This window comes from Chiloscyllium plagiosum, chromosome 50 (genome assembly GCF_004010195.1).
Source record: "Chiloscyllium plagiosum isolate BGI_BamShark_2017 chromosome 50, ASM401019v2, whole genome shotgun sequence".
Taxonomy (NCBI): Eukaryota; Metazoa; Chordata; class Chondrichthyes; order Orectolobiformes; family Hemiscylliidae; genus Chiloscyllium; species Chiloscyllium plagiosum.
Genome location: NC_057759.1, coordinates 5,921,952 through 5,944,868, shown reverse-complemented (window position 1 = coordinate 5,944,868; position 22,917 = coordinate 5,921,952). Strand labels below are relative to the sequence as shown.

Genomic DNA, 22,917 nt, shown 5'->3' with positions numbered 1-22,917 from the left:
CAATTTTATTAGTAATTAGCCCTGCTGCCTCTCCGCGCCAGGGACCCTGTTTCGATTCCAGTTTTGGACAACTGTCTGCATGGAATTTGCACATTGTCCCCGTGTTTGAGTGTGTTTCCTCCGGGTGCTTAGTTTTCCCCTCTCAATTCAGACATACAGGAAGGTGAATTGGCCATGCTGACTGCCCATAATGTTCTGGGATGTGTAGGTTAGGTGCATTAATTTGGGGTAAATGCAGAAAAATGAGGAATGCGTCTGGGTGGATTACTCTTCAGAGGGTCGGTGTGGACTTGTTGGGCCGAAGTGCTTAATTCTACACTGTAGGGATTCTAAGACTGTGTGTTTTCTAGGTTTGGGGTTGATGGAACTCGTTCTCAACTGCACGGAGTTGGAGAGAGATGAAGAAAAGTATCTGTTTAAAACTTTTCTTGAGTCACGGGTTGAGAATGTCTGTCTTGACAGTGGGATTAGTATATTTCTGAGAACTTGATTGCTAACTGTGGGCCCAGAGACCGATCTGTAACTGTGTGTTTTGCAAATAACTACAGTGGATCTGAACCACGTTGCCGCTCTTTTTAATTTAGGAGCATTGAACTTTCATGCAGGGATTTAGAGCATTTCTCAGTCTCATACGAATACCTGTTAACCAGCAACCGTTAGCATGCTATATGTGTGTCACTTTAACTTTGTATCTGTAGAGTCCTTATTTAGACATTTGGCATGAATTCAAACCTGTCCATTGAGGCTCTGGTCCTCTGTGTAATAGTCAATTCGTGTTACTTCAAGACAGGTTTTATTCTGTATCCACCAAACACTGATGTAAGCGGTAAAACTTTACACCATTTGCCTGCCACTTAGAAATGTTCCTCCAATCTGTGCTTATCCATTTCTGGGAGGTAAAGCATTTTTGTTTCCTCTATTTGACAGTCTTAACATGTCAGTATGTTACTGGACCGTAACTCAAACCTGAAGTGTAACTTGTTTTTACTCTTGAGGTGTCTGTCATTAACATAAGAATGTTTCTCATTTAGTATCTACAATTCTGAGTGTGACCAAACACCACTTTGGACAGTCTCAGGCATGACTCCCTCCCCTCCCCACCATATCTTTTGAATATCAGCTTCTGCGCATTGACAGTAAGTTTATATTTATAATTGCAGCATTTGGTAAGGGGCAATATATTGTACATTGCAGAAACTGGCAATAACAATGTTACTGCTGATGTCACACTGTTTATGTCAGTTTCTCACCAGTGGATAGCTGCATTGTATCCTGACAATCCATTGTTTTGCAACTGACTCCGTATTTCATTCTGTAACTGCCAGTTTGTTGTTTCTAATCTTGTTTTTACTCAGTTTCTGTCAACCACTGGCATGTGAGAGAGCAAATATCCCAACATTACTAACTTTCAGATGAAATGAATGTTTTTTTTACTCCATTTCTGTTATGTTACGGTGACTTGTAATTGAATCTGTCAGTATGTGATCTGTGAGCACTCAGTAAGTTAGAGATAAAGTGAAAGGTGAATGATGCCTCTCATTTCTGTCATGCAGGGTATACACTACAGTTATTAATTTCTTTCAGGGTTGTGTCAGTGTAAATGTCTCAAAGCTGAAGACAATAAGAAAAATGAGAAATTTTTATCTGCTTGTGTGTCCTCAGCTTTGAGAATGAGAGTGTTATCAAAATGTACCTGTCAGTTTTTTTTAATGAATATGAGAACATTGTTTTAAATCTACTCCTGTCAGTTTCTGCAATGTGAATGAGCACAGTTTTCAATCTGTACCTGACAGTTCCAACTACATGAATGGATGAGTGCATTTGAAAGTATCTGTACCTTTCAGTGTGTGCTTTGTTGAATAAGTGTGTACTTATAATATTTGGCTCTGTTTATGATGACACTTCCCAGAAACTGCAGGAGCTCTTTTTACTTCAAATCTCTGTTGCTCAATGTGAATAAGATTTTATCTATTGCCATCCATGTCCAGGTAGCATGGTGGCACACTAGTGCCAGGCACCCAGTTTCAATACTAGCCTTGGCTCATTGTGCAAACTGCACTCAGACATGCTCCCCATGTCTGCATTGGTTTTGTTATGGCACGGGGTAAACCCCTTTGCTAATTTAAAAGTAGCAACTGAGAAGAGATCTATCTCATGCAGTAATCTGAAAATTTGATAGGCCAAGAACTAGTTAAAGTAAAGCTTAACAGCTTTATTTTTTAAAGTATAGCAGACAGTGATTAACTAAAAACTATTGACAACTCCTTCCTCTAACTTATCTTCTATAATACTAGTCCGATAGAACTCCTGATTAAGATTTACAAAACAACACTTTTCTCAAAACCAGGTAGCTTTCGGTTCTTTTCTGTATTCCTGTCTTTTGATGTTCTTGGGGATTGTGCTTCACAGGTTACTGATCGATAAGGATACCTTTAAGAGAGCTATTTTTCAGGCAGTCTTGTTACATGCTGTTGGCTTCACAATTCTCCTCCCAACTGTTCAATTTTCCCTAGTCTTATACCTCCAGAGCATCGGACTGTGTCATTGGCTTTTAAGACTGTCAATGTACTCAATTCGAACTGGATTGGTATTTGATATTTTTCAGATATAATTTAAAATGACTGTTTGAATTCAAATGTTTTTGTCTTCAGGCAAACAGCTACTTGGGTTGTTCGGCCAAATGTTACTTTTGTTCGGAACACTTGGTGATGTCCGGTAGTTCGACTGGCTGATAACTTTCTTAAATGTACAGTACACCCACATCTTCAAAACAGTTTCCTCTGGGTGCTGTAGTTTCTTTCCACAGTTGAAGCATGTACAGGTTAGCTGGATTAGCGATGGTAAATTGCACTGTAATATTCAGCAATGTTCAGACGAGGTGGGTATGGGGGTGGGGGGGGGGGGTGGGGTAAACAGTTTCCTCTGGGTGCTGTAGTTTCTTTCCACAGTTGAAACATGTACAGGTTAGCTGGATTAGTGATGGTAAATTGCACTGTAATATTCAGCAATGTTCAGACGAGGTGGGTATGGGGGCGGGGGGGGGATGGGTGGGTAGGGTGGAATCTATACCTGTGTGGGACAATAACTGGTGCAGTCTGCAACTGTTTGTTCTTCTGTGAGTGCAGAACTCATCTTGTTTCTTCCATTCACTTGTACAGTTTGTGTACTTAGGAATTATTATCGACCTGTCAGTCTGTGCTATTCAATGGGACTATGGATTTGGCTTATTGTCCTTCAAAACTCAGCTCAGATGTGACAGACTGTCAACAGAAGAGAGCCATGTTGTCTAGTGAAAAACTTAGAAACGAAAATTTAATGCTGACTACTCAGGCTGTTGTGTACATGCACTGATTTTATGTAGAAAATACATTTTTGAAAGAAACAGTTGTTATGATACAGGAAGGTTGCCCACACTCGATTGATCCTGCTTCAATCTTCCTGCATTGTGTTACTGAGCAGTTTAAATGCTTGCTGTTAAGTGGACAGCCAGTTATCAAAAGAGAGTTTTCAGTTCATGTTTCCTGAAGTGAATGGGAAAGACCTTATTTTCTTTGACTGTTTGTGTCTGTAAGATTCACAGGTAAGTGAAACCCCAACGCATTGTCACAGAAAGGATCTGTGCTGTTCTTCAGAGTCAAAGAGCTAAAAGCAATGGACCTTTGCAACTCCGATAGTGCAGTGTCTAACTGGGAGTAATGATATCAAGGTGTGGCCTTCAGAGTGTCATAAAGTTGTACAGTACAGAAACAGATCCTTTGGTCCAAGTTGTTAGTGCTGAGCAGAGATCCTAATCCGACCTAGTCCCATTTAAGTTAAAAATCTCAACACCAGGTCATTCTACGACAGGTTTATGTAAAAGCACTAGCTTTCAGAGTGATGGAGGAGCAGTGCACTGAAAGCTAGTGCTTCCATATAAACCTGCTGCACGATAAACTGGTGTTGTGTGATTCTTAACTTTGTTCACCCCAGTCCAACGCCAGCACCTCCACATCATGGCTACTCCCACTTATCAGCATTTGGCACATCTCCCTCTAAACTGTTCCTATTCTTGTACATATCCAGGTGCCTATAAAATGTTGTAATTGTACCCATCATCTCCACTTCCTCTGGTAGCTCATTCCATACAAGCACCACCCTCTATTTGATAAAGTAACCCCTCAGGTCATTTTAAAATCTTATTTCCACAGTTTAAATCTGTGCCTTCTATTTTTGCACGCACCCACTTTCGGGAAAATACCTTGGCTATCACCCTATCATGCCCCTCATGATTTTTTCAACCAGTACAAAGGCCATACCTCATTCTCAGACAGTCCAAGCAACACAGCAACAACCTGTTCAGCCTCTCCCTATAACTCAATGGACTGAGAAGTGGCAGATGGAGTTTAATTCAGATAAATGCAAGGTGCTGCATTTTGGGAAAGCAAATCTTAGCAGGATTTATACACTTAATGGTAAGGTCCAAGGGAGTGTTGCTGAACAAAGAGACCTTGGAGTGCAGGTTCATAGCTCCTTGAAAGTGGATTTGCAAGTAGTTGGGATAGTGATGAAGGCATTTGGTATGCTTTCGTTTATTGGTCAGAGTACTGAGTACAGGAGTTGGGAGATCATGTTGTGGCTGTTCAGGACATTGGTTAGACCACTGTTGAAATATTGTGCGCAATTCTGGTCTCTGCATTCTGATGTTGTGAAACTTGAAAGGGTTCAGAAAGGATTTACAAAGATGTTGCCAGGGTTGGAGGATTTGAGATATAGGGAGAGGCTGAACAGGCTGGGACTGTTTTCCCTGGAGCATCGGAGGCTGAGAGGTGACCTTACAGAGGTTTACAAAATTATGAGGGGCATGGATAGGGTAAAGAGGCAAAGTCTTTTCCCTGGGGTTGGGGAGTCCAGAACTAGAGGACATAGGTTTAGGTGAGAGGGAAAAGATATAAGAGAGATCTAAGGGGCAACTTTTTCAACAGAGGGTGGTATTGGTATGGATTGAGCTGCCAGAGGAAGTGGTGGAGGCTGGTATAATTGCAACATTTAAGAAGCATTTGTATGGGTATATGAATAAGAAGGGTTTGGAGGGATATGGGCTGGGTGCTGGCAGGTGGGACAAGATTGAGTTGGGTTATCTGGTTGGCATGGACTGGTTGGACCGAAGGGTCTGTTTCCACACTGTACATCTGTTACTCTATAAAACTCAAACCCTCCAATCTTGGGTTGGGTTATCTGGTTGGCATGGACTGGTTGGACCGAAGGGTCTGTTTCCACACTGTACATCTCTGTTACTCTATAACTCAAACCCTCCAATCCTGGCAATGAAACATACTGATGACAGTAGTGCAGTTGATGTGGTTTACATGGACTTCTGTATGGCCTTTGTCAGAGCATAACCTCCGACTGAGGATGAAAGACTCAGCAGGTAGGCAGGCAGCATTCAGGCAAGTGGTAGGTGTTTATTCAACCAGAAGACCAAAGCATCGTCCTCAGAGACTGGCCTCAGAAGAGAGGTCCATGACACACACTGATTTTACAATAAAAAGCAATATTTTTATAAATTTTATAATAACAATCAGAAACTTGATTACAATGATCTTACTTTGCATACCCTATTCCATGAGACACCTAATCAATGGTGGGCATTTCTTTGCACAACCCCAGAACCCCTGACCTCTGTTTCACGGAAACTAATCTCCAGGTCTTGCAATCTTTCTTTTCATCCTATTAATTCACATCCCAAAGTTATTTGTGATACATCTTTGGGTTTTAGATTAGATTATGATCAGATTCGATTAGATTAGTGTGGAAACAGGCCCTTCGGCCCAACAAGTCCACACTGACCCGCCGAAGTGCAACCCACCCATACCCCTACATTTACCCCTTACCTAACACTAGGGGCAATTTAGCATGGCCAATTCACCTCACCTGCACATCTTTGGACTGTGGGAGGAAACCGGAGCACCCGGAGGAAACCCACGCAGACACGGGGAGAATGTGCAAACTCCACACAGTCAGTCGCCTGAGGCGGGAATTGAACCCGGGTCTCTGCCGTTGTGAGGCAGCAGTGCTAACCACTGTACCACCGTGCCGCCCACATCTCTCAGGCTAGCTTGTCTCTCAGGACAGCTTGAATATTGTTATTCATTGTATTCCATTTTATCAAGTTCAATTGCTGCTCTGATATAATTAGGGCAATGGGGAATATATGAAGAAAAAACAAAGGACAGTTTGTTTTGACTTACTTGCCATTGACTTGTAATTTTAACTTTTGTTATAAAAAGTTAGCTACAAAGTGTAAATTTATTTGCCCCAATTGTTAGCACTCTGATTAATAGGCCGTGAGCAATCTATTTTGTACTAGGCATAAGAGAAGGCATTACCTAAAGCTAGCTAACCTTCCCTTCCAGGTTTAAATGCTTCTTTTCCTCTTTATGCTTTGGTATTACACACTTATTTTTTATGCTGAAAAATATGGTGATGATGGTAAGACTCTTTACAAGAACCTTTTTCTTAATATTCAAACTTATTTCAAGAAACTGAGTACTATAACTTTAGCTGTTGCACCGTCAGCTGTTTTAGGGCATTAATGGGCTGTAGCTAGCACCTGGTGTCTGTTCAGTAACTGGGACAATTACCCTTTCATTTAATGTGGCTGGAGTTATTCATTTACCGAACCTTCGGTCTGCTTGTCAGAACTGTTTCGAATGAGAACAGACTGGGTCCTTGGAGTGGCTTGTTCAATGGTATCATTCTGCCTTACTGAGTGAGTAAGCTGTAGGCTGTATGATGAAGGCAGCATAAAGAATGCTTTCCGGAGCTGTTGAATATAAGAGGAAGGAAGTCTGATTCCAGCTTTATAAAACAGATCAAATACTGTATGCAGTTCTGATTGCCACACAATTAGAAGGGTGGGGTTGGCTGGAGAGGATGCAGTGGGTTGGAAAGTCTCCGTTAAAAGGGGAGACCGTATGAGCTGGGTTTGGTTTCCTTGGAGCTGAGGAGGTTGAGGGAGGATCTGACTGAGATATACTAAATTGTGAAAGATGCAGACAGAGTACATTGTGAGAGTCTTTCTCCCCTTGGCAGATGTGCTTGAGACCAGAGGGCAAAAGTTGAAGTTGTAGGGAAAAAAGTTTAGAGGATATCTGAGAAAAATATTTTGACCTAGATGGTGGGTAAAGTTTGTAATATGCTGCCTGAGTGTGTGTTGGAATACTCTCACAGCATTTAAGCAGTATCTGGATATGCCCTTAAGAAACCAGGGCACAGTCAGCAATTGACCAAGTGCAGATAACTAGGATGAATGCAGTTTGGTGTTTGTTGGACATCATGGACATGTTGGGCTGAAGGATCTGTTTCTATGCTGTATGACTCTATATCGCTATAACATCCTTGTAAATCTTTTCTGCAGCATCTAAAGTTTAGCAACATCCTTCCTGGAAAAGGGTGATGAGCATTGTACGCAATCCCATAAAAGTGGCATCACTAATGTCCTGTACAGCCACCAGATGACATACCAACTCCTACACTCAATGTTCTGACCAACGAAAGAAAGCATGCCAAATATTGTCTTCACTGCCCTGTCTACCTGTGACTCTACTTTCAAAAAAATATGCAGCTGCACCCCTCAGTCTCTTTGCTCAGCAACACTTGCAAAGGCCCCACCATTAAGTGTATAAGTCCTGCCCTGGTTTGTCTTAATCAAAATCTAACACCTCACACGTATCTAAATGAAACTGAATCTGTCACCTCTTGGCCCAAGTGACAAAGGTTATAATTAGTTTTTTTTTTCAGTGCACTTGAAGACTGTTGAAGTAAAGGTAGGTGTTAATTACCCTGCACTGTATTCTGATGGTGCTCACCATCATTGGGGCATTTGTGTGGCTCTACAAAGGACAGGAGGAAGCAATGATTTTCTCTCATGCAGTGGTGCAAATCGGAACAGCCAAACTAAACTTTTTGAAAAATGAAACTTTTGAATTCTTCTTGTAAAAAGAAAAATGAGCAGCTTTAGAAATCTATGTTATCTTGTGGGGAGTTACCAAGACATAGTCACACCTCGGGGTGGGGGAGGGGGAAGGAAGAGAGGAGAGGAAGAGTGCATTCGTCATTGGGTTCTCCTTGGTTGAAGGGACATCTAGGAAGTTCTGTGGGAATGAGAGAGACTCGTGGTTGGTGTTTTTCCCCCCAGGTACAAGGATTCAAGATGTCTCAGATCTTGAGGGGGAGGGGGATCTGCCCCAAGTCATGGCCCACATAGACACTAACAACATAGGTAGGAAAAGGGATGGGGATTTAAGACAGAAAGTCAGGGAGCTAGGGTGGAAGCTTGGAGCTGGAACAAGCAGAATTGTTATCTCTGGCTTGTTGCCCGTGCCATGTGCTAGCGAGGCAAGGGCTAGGGAGAGAGAGGAGTTGAACAAGTGATGAAGGGGATAGTGTGAAAGGGAGTGTTTCAGATACCTGGATAATTGGGGTAGGTGAGACTTCGACAAACATGGTGGTCTATACCTGAAGCAAAGTAGTACCAATATCCTCGGGAAAGTTTGCTAATGCTCTTCGGGAGGGATTAAACAAATTCAGTAGGGGTTCAGGAACCTAAATTGTGGTTACCGTGTCCAGAGGTTGAGCATAGTCAGGTCAGAAATATGGTTTCAACGTCGAAAGTGTGCACTCGCAAGCAGGAAGGTGGTTTGAAGTGTGTCTACTTCAACGTCAGGAGCATCCGGAATAACGTGGGTGAACTTGAAGGAAGGGTTTGTACCTGGGACTTTCAGGTTGTGCCATTTCGGAGACATGGATCGAGCAGGGACAGGAGTAGTTGTCGTAGGCTCCGGAATTTTGATGTTTCAGTAAGAACAGAGAAGATAGTAGAAGAGGGGAAGGTATGGCATTGTTAGTCAAGGACAGTATTATGGTGGCAGAAAGGATGCTTGAGGACTCGTCTAATGAGGTAGTCTGGGCTGAGGTTAGAAACAGGAAAGGAGAGGTCACCCTGTTAGGAGTTTTCTACAGGCCTCAGAATAGTTCCAGGGATATAGAGGAAAGGCTTGTAAAGATGATTCTGGATCAGAGCGAGTGTAACAGGGTAGTTGTTATGGAGGACTTTAACTTTCAATTTCTTGACTGGAAATACAATAATTTGAGTACTTCAGATGGATCAGTTTATGAACAATGTGTGCAGAAGAGTTTCCTGACACAGTATGTAAACAGGCCAACCAGGGGCGAGGCCACAATGATTTTGGTACTGGGTAATGAACCCAGCCAGATCTTAGGTGAGCGCTTTGGTGAAAGTGACCAAAATTCGGTTATATTGAACAGTACAGCACAGAACAAGCCCTTCAGCCCACGATGTTGTGCGAACCACTGATCCTCATGTATGCACCCTCAAATTTCTGTGACCATATGCATGTCCAGGAGTCTCTTAAATGTCCCCAATGACCCTGCCTCCACAACTGCTGCTGGCAACGCATTCCATGTTCTCACAACTCTCTGTGTAAAGAACCCGCCTCTGACATCCCCTCTATACTTTCCTCCAACCAGCTTCAAACTGTGACCCCTCGTGTTAGTCATTTCTGCCCTGGGAAATAGTCTCTGGCTATCGACTCTATCTATGCCTCGCATTATCTTGTATATCTCAATTAGGTCCCCTCTTCTCCTCCTTTTCTCTAATGATAAAAGTTTGAGCTCAGTCAACCTCTCCTCATAAGATAAGTCCTTTAGTCCAGGCAGCATCTTGGTAAACCTCCTCTGAACCCTCTCCAAAACATCCACATCTTTCTTATAATAGGATGACCAGAACTGGACGCAGTATTCCAAGTGCGGTCTAACCAAAGTTTTATAGAGCTGCAACAAGATCTCACGACTCTTAAACTCAATCCCCCTGCTTTCTTAACAACCATATGCTTTCTTAACAACCATGTCCACTTGGGTGGCCATTTTAAGGGATACACTGCAAGGTTCCTCACTTCCTTTCCCCCCTCAATACCCTCCTGTTTATTGTGCCTTCCCCTGATTTGCTTGCCTTCTCCAAATGTGTAACCACCTGCTTTTAGCCAGATTGAACGCCATTTGTCACTGTTTTGTCCACTTAGCCAAATGCCATGCCATAAGACCATAAGATACAGTAACAGAATTAGACCATTGAGCCCTTCGAGTGTGCTCCACCATTCAATTATGGCGGATCTATTTCTCAACACTATTCTCCTGTTAGTCGAAAAGTATGGTGCTGGAAAAGCACAGCAGGTGAGGCAGAATCTGAGGGGCAGAAGAATTGACGTTTCGGGTATAAGCCCTTCATCAGAATGAAGGGCTTACGCCAGAAGCATCAATTCTCTTCAGATGCTGTCTGACCTGCTGTGCTTTTCCAGCACTACACTCTCGAGTTCTAATCTGTATATTATGTGTTCTCCCTAATCTGTTCTGCCAAGCCTTTCTCGTGTCCTCTCCTGGCTCTCCTCAGACCATTTTTTAGCTCCCTCCTCGCCTGCCTGTAATCCTCTAAAGCTGAGCTTGACCCGAGCTTCCTCCACCTTATGTAAGCTACCTTCTTCCTTTTGACGAGAAGCTCCACCGCTCTCCTCATCCATGGTTCCTTTATCTTACCACTTATTGTCTGTCTCAGAGCGACATATTTATTCATCACTTGCAACAACTGTTCCTTAAACTGTTCTTCCACATGTCTATAGTGCCTTTACCATGGAACAATTGCTCCCAATCCATGCTTCCTAACTCATGTCTAATCGCATCATAGTTTCCTCTTCCCCAATTAAATATCCTCCCATTTTGCCTAATCCTCTCCTTCTCCATAGCTGTGTAGAATGTGAGGCAGTTGTGGTCACTATCACCAAAATGCTCTCCCACCACAAGATCTGATACCTGCCCCGGCTCGTTTCCGAGCACTAAGTCAAGAATGGCCTCTCCCCTACTTTACTTTATGTTTACTTTAGTGAAGGAAAGGAATAGGTATTTACTGCAGGGCAAGATTTATAACTGGGGGAAAAGACAGTTATGATGCAATTAGGTGAGATTTATGATGCATAGGATGGGAAAGGAAACTGCAGGCACAATTAAAATGTGGAGCTTATTCAAGGAACAGCTACTGCATGTCCTTGATTAGTATGTACCTGTCAGGCAGGGAGGAAGTGGATGAGTGAGGGAACCGTAGTTTACTAAGGAAGTTGATCGCTTGTCAAGAGGAAGGCGGCTTACATTACGATGAGATGTGAAGGCACAGTTAGGGCGCTTGAGAGTTATAAGCTAGCCAGGAAAGACCGAAAGAGAGACCTAAGAGGAGCCAGGAGGGGACAAGAGAAGTCTTTGAAAGACAGGATTAAGGAAAAACCTAAAGCTTTCTATAGCTAGATCAGGAACAAAAGAATGAGTAGAATTAGATTTGGGTCAATCAAGGACAGGTTTGGGAAGTTGTGCGTGGAGTCCAAGGAGATAGGAGAAGTGCTAAATGAATATATTTCATCGGTATTCACACTGGAAAAAGACAATGTTGTCGACAAGAATACGGAGTTACAGGCTACTAGACTAGATGGGATTTAGGTTCACAAGGTGGAGGTGTTAGCAATTCTGGGAAGTGTGAAAATGGATAACCCGCTGGGCCAGATGGGATTTATCCTAGGATTCTCTGGGAAGCCAGGGAGGAGATTGCAGAGCCTTGGGCTTTGATCTTTATGTCGTCATAGTCTTCAGGAATAGTGCCACAAGACCGGAAGATAGCAAATGTTGTCCATTTGTTCAAGAAGGGGAATAGAGTCCACCCTGGTAATTACAGATCAGTGAGCCTTTCTTCGTTTGCGGGTAAAATGTTGGAAAAGGCTAGAATAGACAGGATTTATAATCATCTCGAACGGAGTAAGTTGATTAGGAATAGCCAATATGGTTTTGTGAAGGGTAGGTCGTGCTTCACTAACCGTAATGAGTTCTTTGACAAGGTGACCAAACAGTGGATAAGGGTAAAGCAGTTGATGCGATGTATATGGATTTCAGAAAAGTGTTTAGTTAGGTGTTTTCAGTAAGGTTCCCAACTGTAGGCTATTGCACAAAATATGGAGGCATGGGATTGAGGGTGATTTAGCGGTTTGGCTCAGAGATTGTCTTCTTTCAGCTAGCCAGAGGATGGTGGTTGATGGGAAATGTTCATCCTGGTGTCAGTTACTAGTGGTGTACCACAAGGATCTGTTTTGGGTGAGGGCATAGAAGGATGGGTTTGCAAATTTGCGGATGATACTTCGGTCAGTGGAGTTGCGGACAGTGCTGAAGGATGTTGCAGGTTACACAGGTACATAGATAAGCTGCAGAGTTGGGCTGAGAGGTGGCAAATGGAGTTTAATGTGGAAAAGTGGGAGATGATCCACTTTGGAAGGAGTACTGGTCTAATGGTAAGGTTCTTGGTAGTGTCGATGAGCAGAAACATGTACATTGATCCTTGAAAGCTGCCACCCAGGTTGATAGGGTTGTTAAGAAGGCATATGGTGGTTAGCTTTTATTGGGAGAGGGGTTGAGTTTTGGAACCATGAGGTCATGCTGCAGCTCTACAAAACTCTGGCGTGGCCGCACTTGGAAAATTGCATCCAGTTCTCGTCCCCGCATCACAGTAAGGACGTGGAAGCTTTGGAAAGGGTTCATAAGTGATTTACTGGGCTGTTGCCTGGTCTGGAGGGAATGCCTTATGTGGAAAGGCTGAGGGACTTCAGGCTTCATTAGAGAGAAGAAGGTTGAGAGGTGACTTATACATTCACACAGCATAAACATACAGGTGCAGATTGATAACTGAACTCATGTATCCACATAGAGGAAACTGCAGGGACTGGTTGATAAATACATTTCATACATTCGCTAGTGTTTCTCTGATATGGATATGCAAGTTTAGTTATCAATATATATACCTGTCAGTTTCTGCCCTGCGAATGTGTGTGTTTGCTTTACCAATCTGTCCCTAACAGTTTCTGCTATGTGTCTGAGAGTGTAGTTATCAACCTGAACCTGTCAGTTTCAGTTATGAGAATCAAGTTTCGATATTAGTCTCTACCTGTCAGTTTCTGCTTTATGAATATTAAATGCAGTCATCAATTTGTACCCATCAGTTTATTCTGTGAGAACGTAGATATTGATCACTACCTGTAAGTTTAAGCTATATCAATATGAGAGAGCAATTATCAAACAGTATCTGTCAGGTTTTGCTATTTGACCCCAGAGTGTCATTGTAAATCTGTTTCTACTATGTCAATATGACAGTGTAGATACCAATCTGTCCCTGTCAGTTTCTTCCTTGTCGATATGTGAATACATTTATTGATCAGTACTCATCAGCTTCTGCTCTGTGAATGTGGGTGTATTAATCAAACTGTAGCTGTCGGTTTCCGTGATGAGAATGTGGGAATACAGTTATCATTCTCTATCTGTCATTTTCTTCTTTGTTAAAGTGAGTGTAACTGTCAATCTGTATCTTTCAGACTCTGCTGTGTGAATACATAAATATAGTTGTCAATCTGTAGCTGTCAGTTTCTGTTTGGTGAATATGTTTGTGTAATTGCAAATCCTTCCAGTTTCTGCTATATGAATGTGTGAGCTGAGTTTTCACCTGCTCCAAATCAGTTTCTGCTTTGTGAATGTGAGAGTTTAGTTCTCAATCTTTCCCTGTCAGGTTCTGTAATATCAGTGATTTGAGTGTATTTACTCATCTTTTCCTGTCAGTTTGTGTGACTGTAGTTATCAACTAGTACCTCTCAGATTCTGCTATATGAATATGTAAATGTAGTTATCCATTTGATTTGATCTGATTTATTATTCTCACACGCACTGTGATACAATGAAAAGTATTGTTTTGTGTGCTTTACAGGCAAATAATATCAGATAAAATGCATCAGGGTAATAGAACAGAATCTGTAATACAGTATTAAAGCTGCAAAGAGAGAGAGATTAATGTTAAAATTTGAGTGAGATTAGAGTGGTGCTGGAAAAGCACAGCAGGTCAGGCACCATCCGATGTGCAGGAAAATCGACATTTCGAGCAAAAGCCTTTCATTAGGAATGCCCGAAACGTCAATTTTCCTGCTCCTCGGATGCTGCTTGACCTGCTCCGATGTGCAGGAAAATCGACATTTCGAGCAAAAGCCTTTCATTAGGAATGCCGAAACGTCAATTTTCCTGCTCCTCGGATGCTGCTTGACCTGCTGTGCTTTTCCAGCACCACTCTAATCTTGACTTTAAGCTCCAGCATCTGCAGTACCCACTTTCACCTTAAAATTTGAGCAGTACATTCAAAAGTCTGATAACAGCAGAGAAGCTGCTCTTGAGTTTGTTGGGTGGTGTATTCAAACTTCTGTATTTTCTGGTGGTAGCTAGGAAAATATTAGTTTTTATACAAAAGATAGGGTGGGTGGAAGAGTGTCGAGTAACAGACAGATGGAGATAAGAGTACAAAAAAAAGAGAAGAACAGTAGGATAACTGTCAGACTAAGAGGGTGGATAGCCGATTAATAAGGTCTGTTAGTGGCTCACAAATGGTGGTGTACAGCAAGGGGTGTGGGGTTTTGAGTAATGACATGGGAGAGCTCAAGCCCTACATTTGTAGACTCAATACTGAGTCCAGAAGGCTGTAGAGTTCCCAAGCAGAAAATGAGGCGCTGTTCTTCAAGCGTGCACTGAGCTTCACTAGAGCACTGCAGCAAGCCTGAGACCAAGATGTTGGCCAGGGTACAGGGTGGTGTGTTGTAGTGACATGCAACTGGAAGCTCAGGGTCTTTTTGTCTGGATAGAATTTAGGCGTTCTGCACAGTGGACACCCGTTCTGCGTTCAGTTTCTCCAACATAGAGAAGACCACATTGTGTGCATTTTCCTTGCCACTGTCAGTTCTGAGGACTAGTCACCTAGACCTGAAATGCTGCCAGACCTGTGAATTTTCCACCAATTTTTGTTTTGTTATCAATCTGTCGCTGGGAGTTTCTTCTCTGTGAATATGCGAGTGTTGTTATCAAAGTGTACACATCAACTTGGTAGGTGGCATGGTAGCACTGTGGTTAGCACTGCTGCCTCACAGTGTCAGAGACCCGGGTTCAATTCCCGCCTCAGGCGACTGACTGTGTGGAGTTTGTACATTCTCCCCATGTCTGCGTGGGTTTGCCTCCGGTTTCCTCCCACAGTCCAAAAATGTGCAAGTTAGGTGAACTGGCAATGCTAAATTGCCCGTAGTGTTAGGGGCAGGGGTAAAGGTAGGGGAATGGGTCTGGGAGGGTTGTGCCCTCAGGTCGGTGTGGACTTGTTACCACATGGTAAGTAATGTAATGTAATCTAAAAAAAACCTTGTGATTTGAAATTGGAAGCATAATCAATCTATTCCTGTCAGTTTCTGCTTTGTGAATATAAGAGTGTAGTTATTAATCTTTCTCTGAAATTTACTGCCACCTGCATGTGAGTTATTTACCAACCTGTCCCTGTCAGATTCTGTTCTGTGCATCTGAGAGTGCAGTTATTAACCTGTATGTATCAGCTTCTTATTTAAAAATATGCAAATTAATTTATCATACTGTACCTGTCAGGATTTGCTATGCAAATCTGTTAAGTCTAGTTATCAACCTGTACCTGTCATATGTGTGTGTGTGTGTGTGCATGATTATTGTTCTCTCCCTTTCAGTTTCTGCAATGTGAATATGTGAGAGCAGATATCAATCGATGTATGTCAGTTTCAGTTGTGTCCATGTGTGAATTTAGGAATTGATCTATAACATGCCAGTTTCTGCTGTGTGACTATGGGAGTGAAGTTCCCAATGAGTTCCAGTCACTTTCAACTCTTTTATATCAAAGTTGCTCAATTCTCTGGCAACCAATAATATTCTAGAATCTATTGCTGATTGCCAGAAAAATTCATCTGGTTCACTAATGTGTTTGAAGGAATGAAACTGCCCTCCTTACCTTGTCTGGCCTACATGTGACTGCAGACACACATCAATGTGGTTGACTCCTAAGTACGGCATGGGTAGTTAGGGATGGGCAATAAATGCTGGTCTAGCCACTGATGCCCCCAGCCCATGACTGAATTAGGAAAAAAAAAGATCTCTGTGACTGTGATTCAAACTGTGATAGCAGTTCTTAGGGTGTTGTGATTGGGCCTTAGACTCTTATGCATTTTGTGATTTATGACTCAATCACAGAATTAATACAGCCATTCAGTGTGTTGTGTCTGTGCTGGGACATTCTACTCTTTATCTGTTCTCCATACTAGTTTCCAATAACTGTTTGGGATTCTGAACTTCATCCACTCACTGCCAGTGTCTCGGTGTAAATGCCAATTTGAAATTAATTCTGCAGTTATCAGCCTTTGAATACCTATAATGCTTGTTTTGCTCTGTGTGCAGTGACGAGTCGAACATTTGGATACCATTCTCTTTCTGTGTTCAGTTGTGTTTTTTCAGTCAGGATGTAGGAAAAACCAGTTCAATGTTCGCTAAACCTGGTGATTGAGGGATTAATGTTGGTTCAATACTTATCTTTGCCAAGAATTAAAATTTTACTGTATTCAATCTGTTTTATTTTTACATTTTGTGTGTGCAGGAGTCTTTGGTAGTTGCTGCTGGGTAACATCTTCTGAAGCATTTAATAATTTCGTCAGTCAATTTATGACTGTCCATATCTGGAAGTAGTTGTGGGCTTAAATTGCACTTTAACCATTAACTGGCTGAATGTGAGTGAATTTTCTGTTGTGCTGCCAATCTGTGTCACTTTGAAGAATGGTACTGGTCTATATCACACTGACATTATCTGTATGTCTCCTTGTGTTTCCAGTCCTGATCTGATCCACTTTATGAGGTAGGTTTAGATTAGATTAGATTCCCTACAGTGTGGAAACAGGCCCTTCGGCCCAACAAGTAGACACCGACTGTCCAAAGAGTAACCTACCCAGGTCCATTTCCCTCTGACTAATGCACCTAATACTAGCACGGCCAATTCACCTGACCTGCACATCTTTGGACTGTGGGAGGAAACCCACGCAGACACAGAGAATGTGCAAACTCCACACAGACAGTCGACCGAGGCTGGAATCGAACCTGGGATCCTGGTGCTGTGAGGCAGCAGTACTAACCACTGAGCCACGATGCCGCCCTTTTTAATGTCTTATCAATCAGTGTTTCATACATTAAAAAGTGTGGGAGTGTGTATAAAGTGTATTTTCATCAATACCAGGCTGACAGACAGAGACAGATGTGTATGCATGTGTGTGAATGAGCTTTAAGCATCCTCTCCAGAAGCATCCTCTGTCGATTAGAGGTTCATCTGGAATTTACATTGTTTGATTATTATCTTTATCCAGGACAACTATTTATCAAAAGAATAAATTTTTCCTGCTCAGTTACTCAATGTCCAATTTTGCTTCTGTATCTGCACTCAATATCACTTCATATATACTTGTTATAACAATGTAACAGCATGATTGATTATTACTTTAAAAATGCCTATTCTACATATGGATTTAATGCAGCTCAAATGTATATTTATTACAAGCATACAGTCTAACCTGCTTCTAATCTTATGATTGATAATTGGCTTTGAATAATGGAATCTACCATCACTGAGGTGGGATGCATTGAGAACAGGGTGAAATTATATAGATTTATATATCATCAGCTGTGTTTAAATCTGATTGAATGTGTACTTCTGGAAATTGAGCTCAAAGTGTGTCTGACTCAATCCACTCAGACAGAGGAAAGGATATTCTCCTCTCTGACAGTGGTAACATACCTGCTGGGTGTGAGAAGCAGCTGGTCACCCTTGGATTGATCCATCAAATATTTGCCTGGAGAAAGACAAAAGAGAGAGCTCCTGTACATCACTAGCAGCTGAGTAGGAAGACATCAAATGATCAATGCAATATTCAGGTCATGATCATTATAATTCTTTCTTTTTGAATAAGTTAAAGGTAAACAGTGCAGATCCTGGTTCCACTCGAGCCCTGAGCACCTTCCAGTCTTTTTCTATTTTCGAAATTCAAAAACATTTTACTAAGATAAAATAAACTAACCAACATATGCACAGCTCCACAAATGTAATGATTACACTGTTTCAATCCAACTCCCAATACACCACCTGTTGAAAGACGAACACTGGGCACGATTTCACACACTTTGAGACGTTTCCCGGTGCCTGCTATATTTACCCTTCACAGGGTTATTACATTTGTTTCTACTGTCCTTTACTTCAATGTCTATTCGCAACAAAAAGCGTGAAACAGAAGCCAAACAATGAATTCCCATCAGTGTTTATTGGATTGCAAACCACAAGAATGTCCCACAGCAGCTTCCTCCCGCTCTGCCTCCCTCAGCAGGCCCACACACAGCCCGAGAAAGGCCTCTCTCTTCCCCCCAGCCCGCTCACTCCAAGTTCCGGGACCAGCTCCTGCTCCGCTCGGCCTCTTACAAACAGCCCCCGGTTCTCCCTGAACTCACCCCGAATCAATCCCGGTCTCGGAGCCCCCTCTGTGTCCCAGGCTCCCATCCCGATGTGCTGCTGGAAGGAGCCTGCTGTTCCCTCACTTCCCTGGGCGCTGATCTCTCCATTGCGGTCTGTTTCAAACAAACCTCTTGCACTCACTGAGTAAATGCTCCTCAATGGCAGCGCTGGGGGAGGGCAGCACGCATGCGCTCCTCTGCTCAGGAAGAGTGGGGGGGCAGCATCGCGCATGCGCCGTTTTTCCCAATGATTCCCAGAAACAAACATCAATTGGTCATTTCCCCAATTCCCTTTTCTTCCAGTTTGACCAAAGGAACTGGGGCTGTGGGGGAAAGGGCAGAGAACGTTTCAAGCTGGGACATTGTCCCTTTATGAAGCTCCAATGCAGCTCATTCCCGGGTCATGTTAATAACTCCTCCCTCCGGCTCTCTCACAATCTGATCAGGGGGCGGGGAGGCTGGAGGCCACTCGGCCCATCCCCTGTGACACCCTATTCGATAACATCACGTCTGATCGAATGTTAACTGTGGTATTTAATCTTACTGACCCCTCATCCACAAATATTAACTCCTTGCCCAAAGTAACATACAGAGAGATGGAATAAGTGGAACATTCTTACGAAGGTAGAAAATTCCTGCTGGAGAGAGTCTTGAATCACAGTGTCAGAGCTTATTTCTGGGTCTGGAGGCATGTGCAATAGTCAGACCAGGTGTGCAATAACATCTCTGGGACTCGATTTAGTTTGTAGTGGATGACAGATTTTAGTGTTAGGTATGCCGCAGATAGAAAATTGTGACATATTGTATGCCACAACGAGAGACCCCAGCTGTTTATGTTTATTCACTCCTGGAACGTGGATGTCGCTGGCTGAGCCGAGCATTTATTCTCCATCCCTTTGAGAAGGTGGTGGTGAGCCACCTTCTGGAACAGCTGTTGTTCATGTGCTGCCCACAATGCCATGAACATGGAGTTCCAGGGTCTTGATCCAGTGACAGTGAAAGAAAATGGTCTTATTTCCAAGTCAGGATCGTGAGTGCCTTGGACGGGAGCTTGTCCTATATCAAGGTGATATTTCCCTCCATCAGCTGCCTTAATCGTCCTGGAAGGTCCTCCTTTTACAAATAACAAAACTCGAATCTCTTTGTCAGCAGCTTCGACAGACGTCTCTCCGGCCGACAGCAAGAAATCAGAATAGTGTGTTGTCTCCCTGGCCTAACAAGGGAAGGAGGATGAACTCAGGACATGGATAAGAGAATGGGATTGGTGTTGGGATATCATAGCAATTACAGAGACATGGTTTGGGGATGACACAGCTGCAGCTTAATGTTCCAGGAATCAACGGATGGGGGGAGGGGGGCAGCAAGAGAAAATGGGGAGTGATGTGTTTGGTAAGAGATAACATTTCAGCTGTACTTAAGGAGGATTTTCCTGGGATTACATCCGTGGAAATTATTTGGGTGGAACTGAGAAATAAGAAAGAAAGGGTTTGATCACCTTATTGGGATTGGACTGTAGACACCCCAACAGTCATCAGGAAATTGAGAAACAAATTTGTAAGGAGATTTTAGATCTGCAGGAATACTGGTGTGGTTATGGTGAGGGATTTTAACATTCCAAACACAAATTGGGGCTGCCATATTGTTAATGGTTTCGACAGAGAGGACTTTCTTAAGTGTGTACAAAAAAATTCTGATTCAGTAGTGAATATATCTTCTAGGCAAGGTGCAAAACTTGATTTACTCTTGGGATATAATGATGTATCAGTTGGGGACCATTTTTTGGCCAGCGACCATAATTCAATTAGTTTTAAAACTGTTATGCAAAAGGATATAACAGATATCAAAGTTAAATTTTTGAGAGTATTACGCAAGAACTTTCAAAAGTTGACTGAGGGCAGATGTTTACAGGCAAAGGGATGGCCGGAAAATGGGAAGCCTTCAAAAATGAGAAAAGGAGGGTCCAGAGACAGTGTGTTCCTGTTAGAGTGAAAGGCATGATCGAGGAAATGCTGGATGAGAAAAGAAGTTTTAGTCCGAATAAGAAGGAAGCATGTGCTAGGTATGTACAGCAGAGATTGAGTGAATCCTTCAAAGAGTATAAAGGCATTAGGGATACACTTAAGAAGGAAATCAGGAGAGCAAAAAATGGACATAAGATAGCTTTGACAAATATTATTAATGAGAATTCAAATGTATTTTATAAATATATAAAGGACAAAAGGGTAACCAGGGAAAGATTAGGGCACAGCAAAGATTAGCAAGGCAGCCTATGTGTGGAACAACAGGAAATGTGGGAGATACTAAGCGAGTGCTTACTGAGGAGAAGGAAATGTAAGATATAGAATGTGGGGAAATAAATGGTGACATCTTGAAAAATGCTCATAATACAGAGGAGGTGCTGCTGGATATTTCTAAGCAGAAACGGTGGATGAAGTACGAGCAACTGATCAGGTGTACCCTGGAACACGGTGATAAACTAGGGAAGTAATTGTTGGGCCCCTTGCTGAGATACCTGTACCATCGATAGTCACAGGTGAAGTGCAAAAAGACTGGAGGTTGGCCTTCGTAATGCCAATATTTAAGAAAGGTGGTAAGGAAAAGCCAGGGAACTATTGAACAGTCAGTGTAACATCAACAGTAGTCAAACAGTTGAGGGGATTCTGAGAGGCAGGATTTATATCTTTTTGAAAGGCCAGGATTGATTGGAGTAGTCAACATGGCTTTCTGCATGGGAAGTCATGTATCACTAACTCAACTGAGTTTTTTTTTGATTTGGCAAGGAAGAGGACTGATGAGGGCAAAGTGGTGGATGTGATTTACATGGTCTTCAGTAAGGGGTTTGATTGTGTTCCCCGTTAGCAAGATTACATTATATGGAATACAGGAAGAACTCGCCAATTGGAAACAGAACTTGTTCGAAAGCAGAAAACAGAGGGTGGTGTGGAGGGATGCTTTTCAGACTGGAAGCCTGTGACAAATGATGTGCTAGGAGAAAGTGAGGACTGCAGATGCTGGAGGTCAGAGCTGAAAAATGTGTTGCTGGAAAAGTGCAGCAGGTCAGGCAGCATCCAAGGAGCAGGAGAATCGACGTTTCGGGCATAAGCCCTTCTGAAGCAGCTCCTTGGATGCTGCCTGACCTGCTGCGCTTTTCCAGCAACACATTTTTCAGCACAAGTGATGTGCTACAAGGATCACTGCTGGGTCCTCTGCTTTTCATCATTTATATAAATAATTTTAGTTTTAAAAATGACACAACACCAGGTTATAGTCCGACAGTTTTATTTGGAAGTACAAACTTTTGGAGTGCTGCTCCTCCATCAGTTGTCTATGCTCTGAATGCTTGTACTTCCAAATAAACCTGTTGGAGTATAACCTGGTGTTGTGTCATTTTAAATTTTGCACACACCAATCCAACACCAGCACCTCGACATTATTATGAATGATTTGGATGTGAGTTTGCAGGTAAGGTAGTGAGTAAGTTTGCAGATTACACAAAAAATGGAGGTGTAGTGGATTGCAAAGAAGGCTACCTCAGAACACAACAGGATCTCGATCAGATGGGCTACTGGACCCAGGAGTGGCATACTGAGTTCAAGTTAAATCAATATGATGTGCTGCAATTTGGAAAGGAAAATCAGGGCAGGACCTACACACTTAATATTAAGGTCCTGTGGAATGTTGCTGAAAAAAGAAATCTTGGAATGCAGGTTCATTGTTCCTTGAAAGTGCAGTTATAGATAGATAGAATAGCAAAGAAGGCATTTGAAAGTTTTCCTTTACTGATTAGAACTTTGAGTATGTGACTTAAGAGAACATGTTGTGGGTGTACAGAATATTGGTTATGTCACTTTTGGAATATTATGTGCACTTCTGGTCTCTCTCCTATGAAAAGGATGTTGTGAAACTTGAAACGGCTATTCAAGATCATTTTTGGTCCAAAGAAAAGGCCTACAATTTGGGAAGAAATATAGCGAGACAGGAAGGCTGCAAACAGATCAAAATTTAGCAAATGACAGCGAAAAGGGATTTAACTAACAAAGAACAAATGAAGAAAAGAGTAATGTTGCAGAAGCCATTTTAAAAAAAAAACTGCTAAAACACTAATACATGTGTAAAGAGAGAAATGAACATAAATAGGTTGGTAAAGAGGACCACATGTCACTTACAACATTAAAGTGGGAGGTTCAAAATGGGGAATGAAAACATCTCAAAAATCACAAACATACTGTTGTTTTCTGTTCACAAATATTAACACAACTAATACAGTAGTAATATTGGGGAGTTTAGTGAGAGGGAAAAACTGAACCAAATCAATATTATTTGGGAAATGATGTTGGGACAATGGATTGGGTTGAAGGTTGTGAAACACCAGACATTGACCATCTGCGTCCCAGACTATTTAATGTAATGGGCTGAGTAATAGTGGATGCAGTGGTCGTCATGTTCCAAGATTCTATAGGCTCTGCAATAATTTAC

At 42.4% G+C, this 22,917-nt stretch overlaps 1 long non-coding RNA gene across 1 annotated transcript; it reads right to left on the bottom strand.

Annotated features, from left to right (window-relative positions):
* Nucleotides 1-6,008: 6,008 nt before the first annotated feature.
* Nucleotides 6,009-18,477, bottom strand: LOC122544647. Its single transcript, XR_006310397.1, has 3 exons — nucleotides 18,439-18,477; nucleotides 17,735-17,789; nucleotides 6,009-6,802 (listed from the first exon to the last, which is right to left on the bottom strand). It is a non-coding gene; the product is annotated as an uncharacterized LOC122544647 (long non-coding RNA).
* Between the last annotated feature and the right edge of the window lie 4,440 nt (nucleotides 18,478-22,917).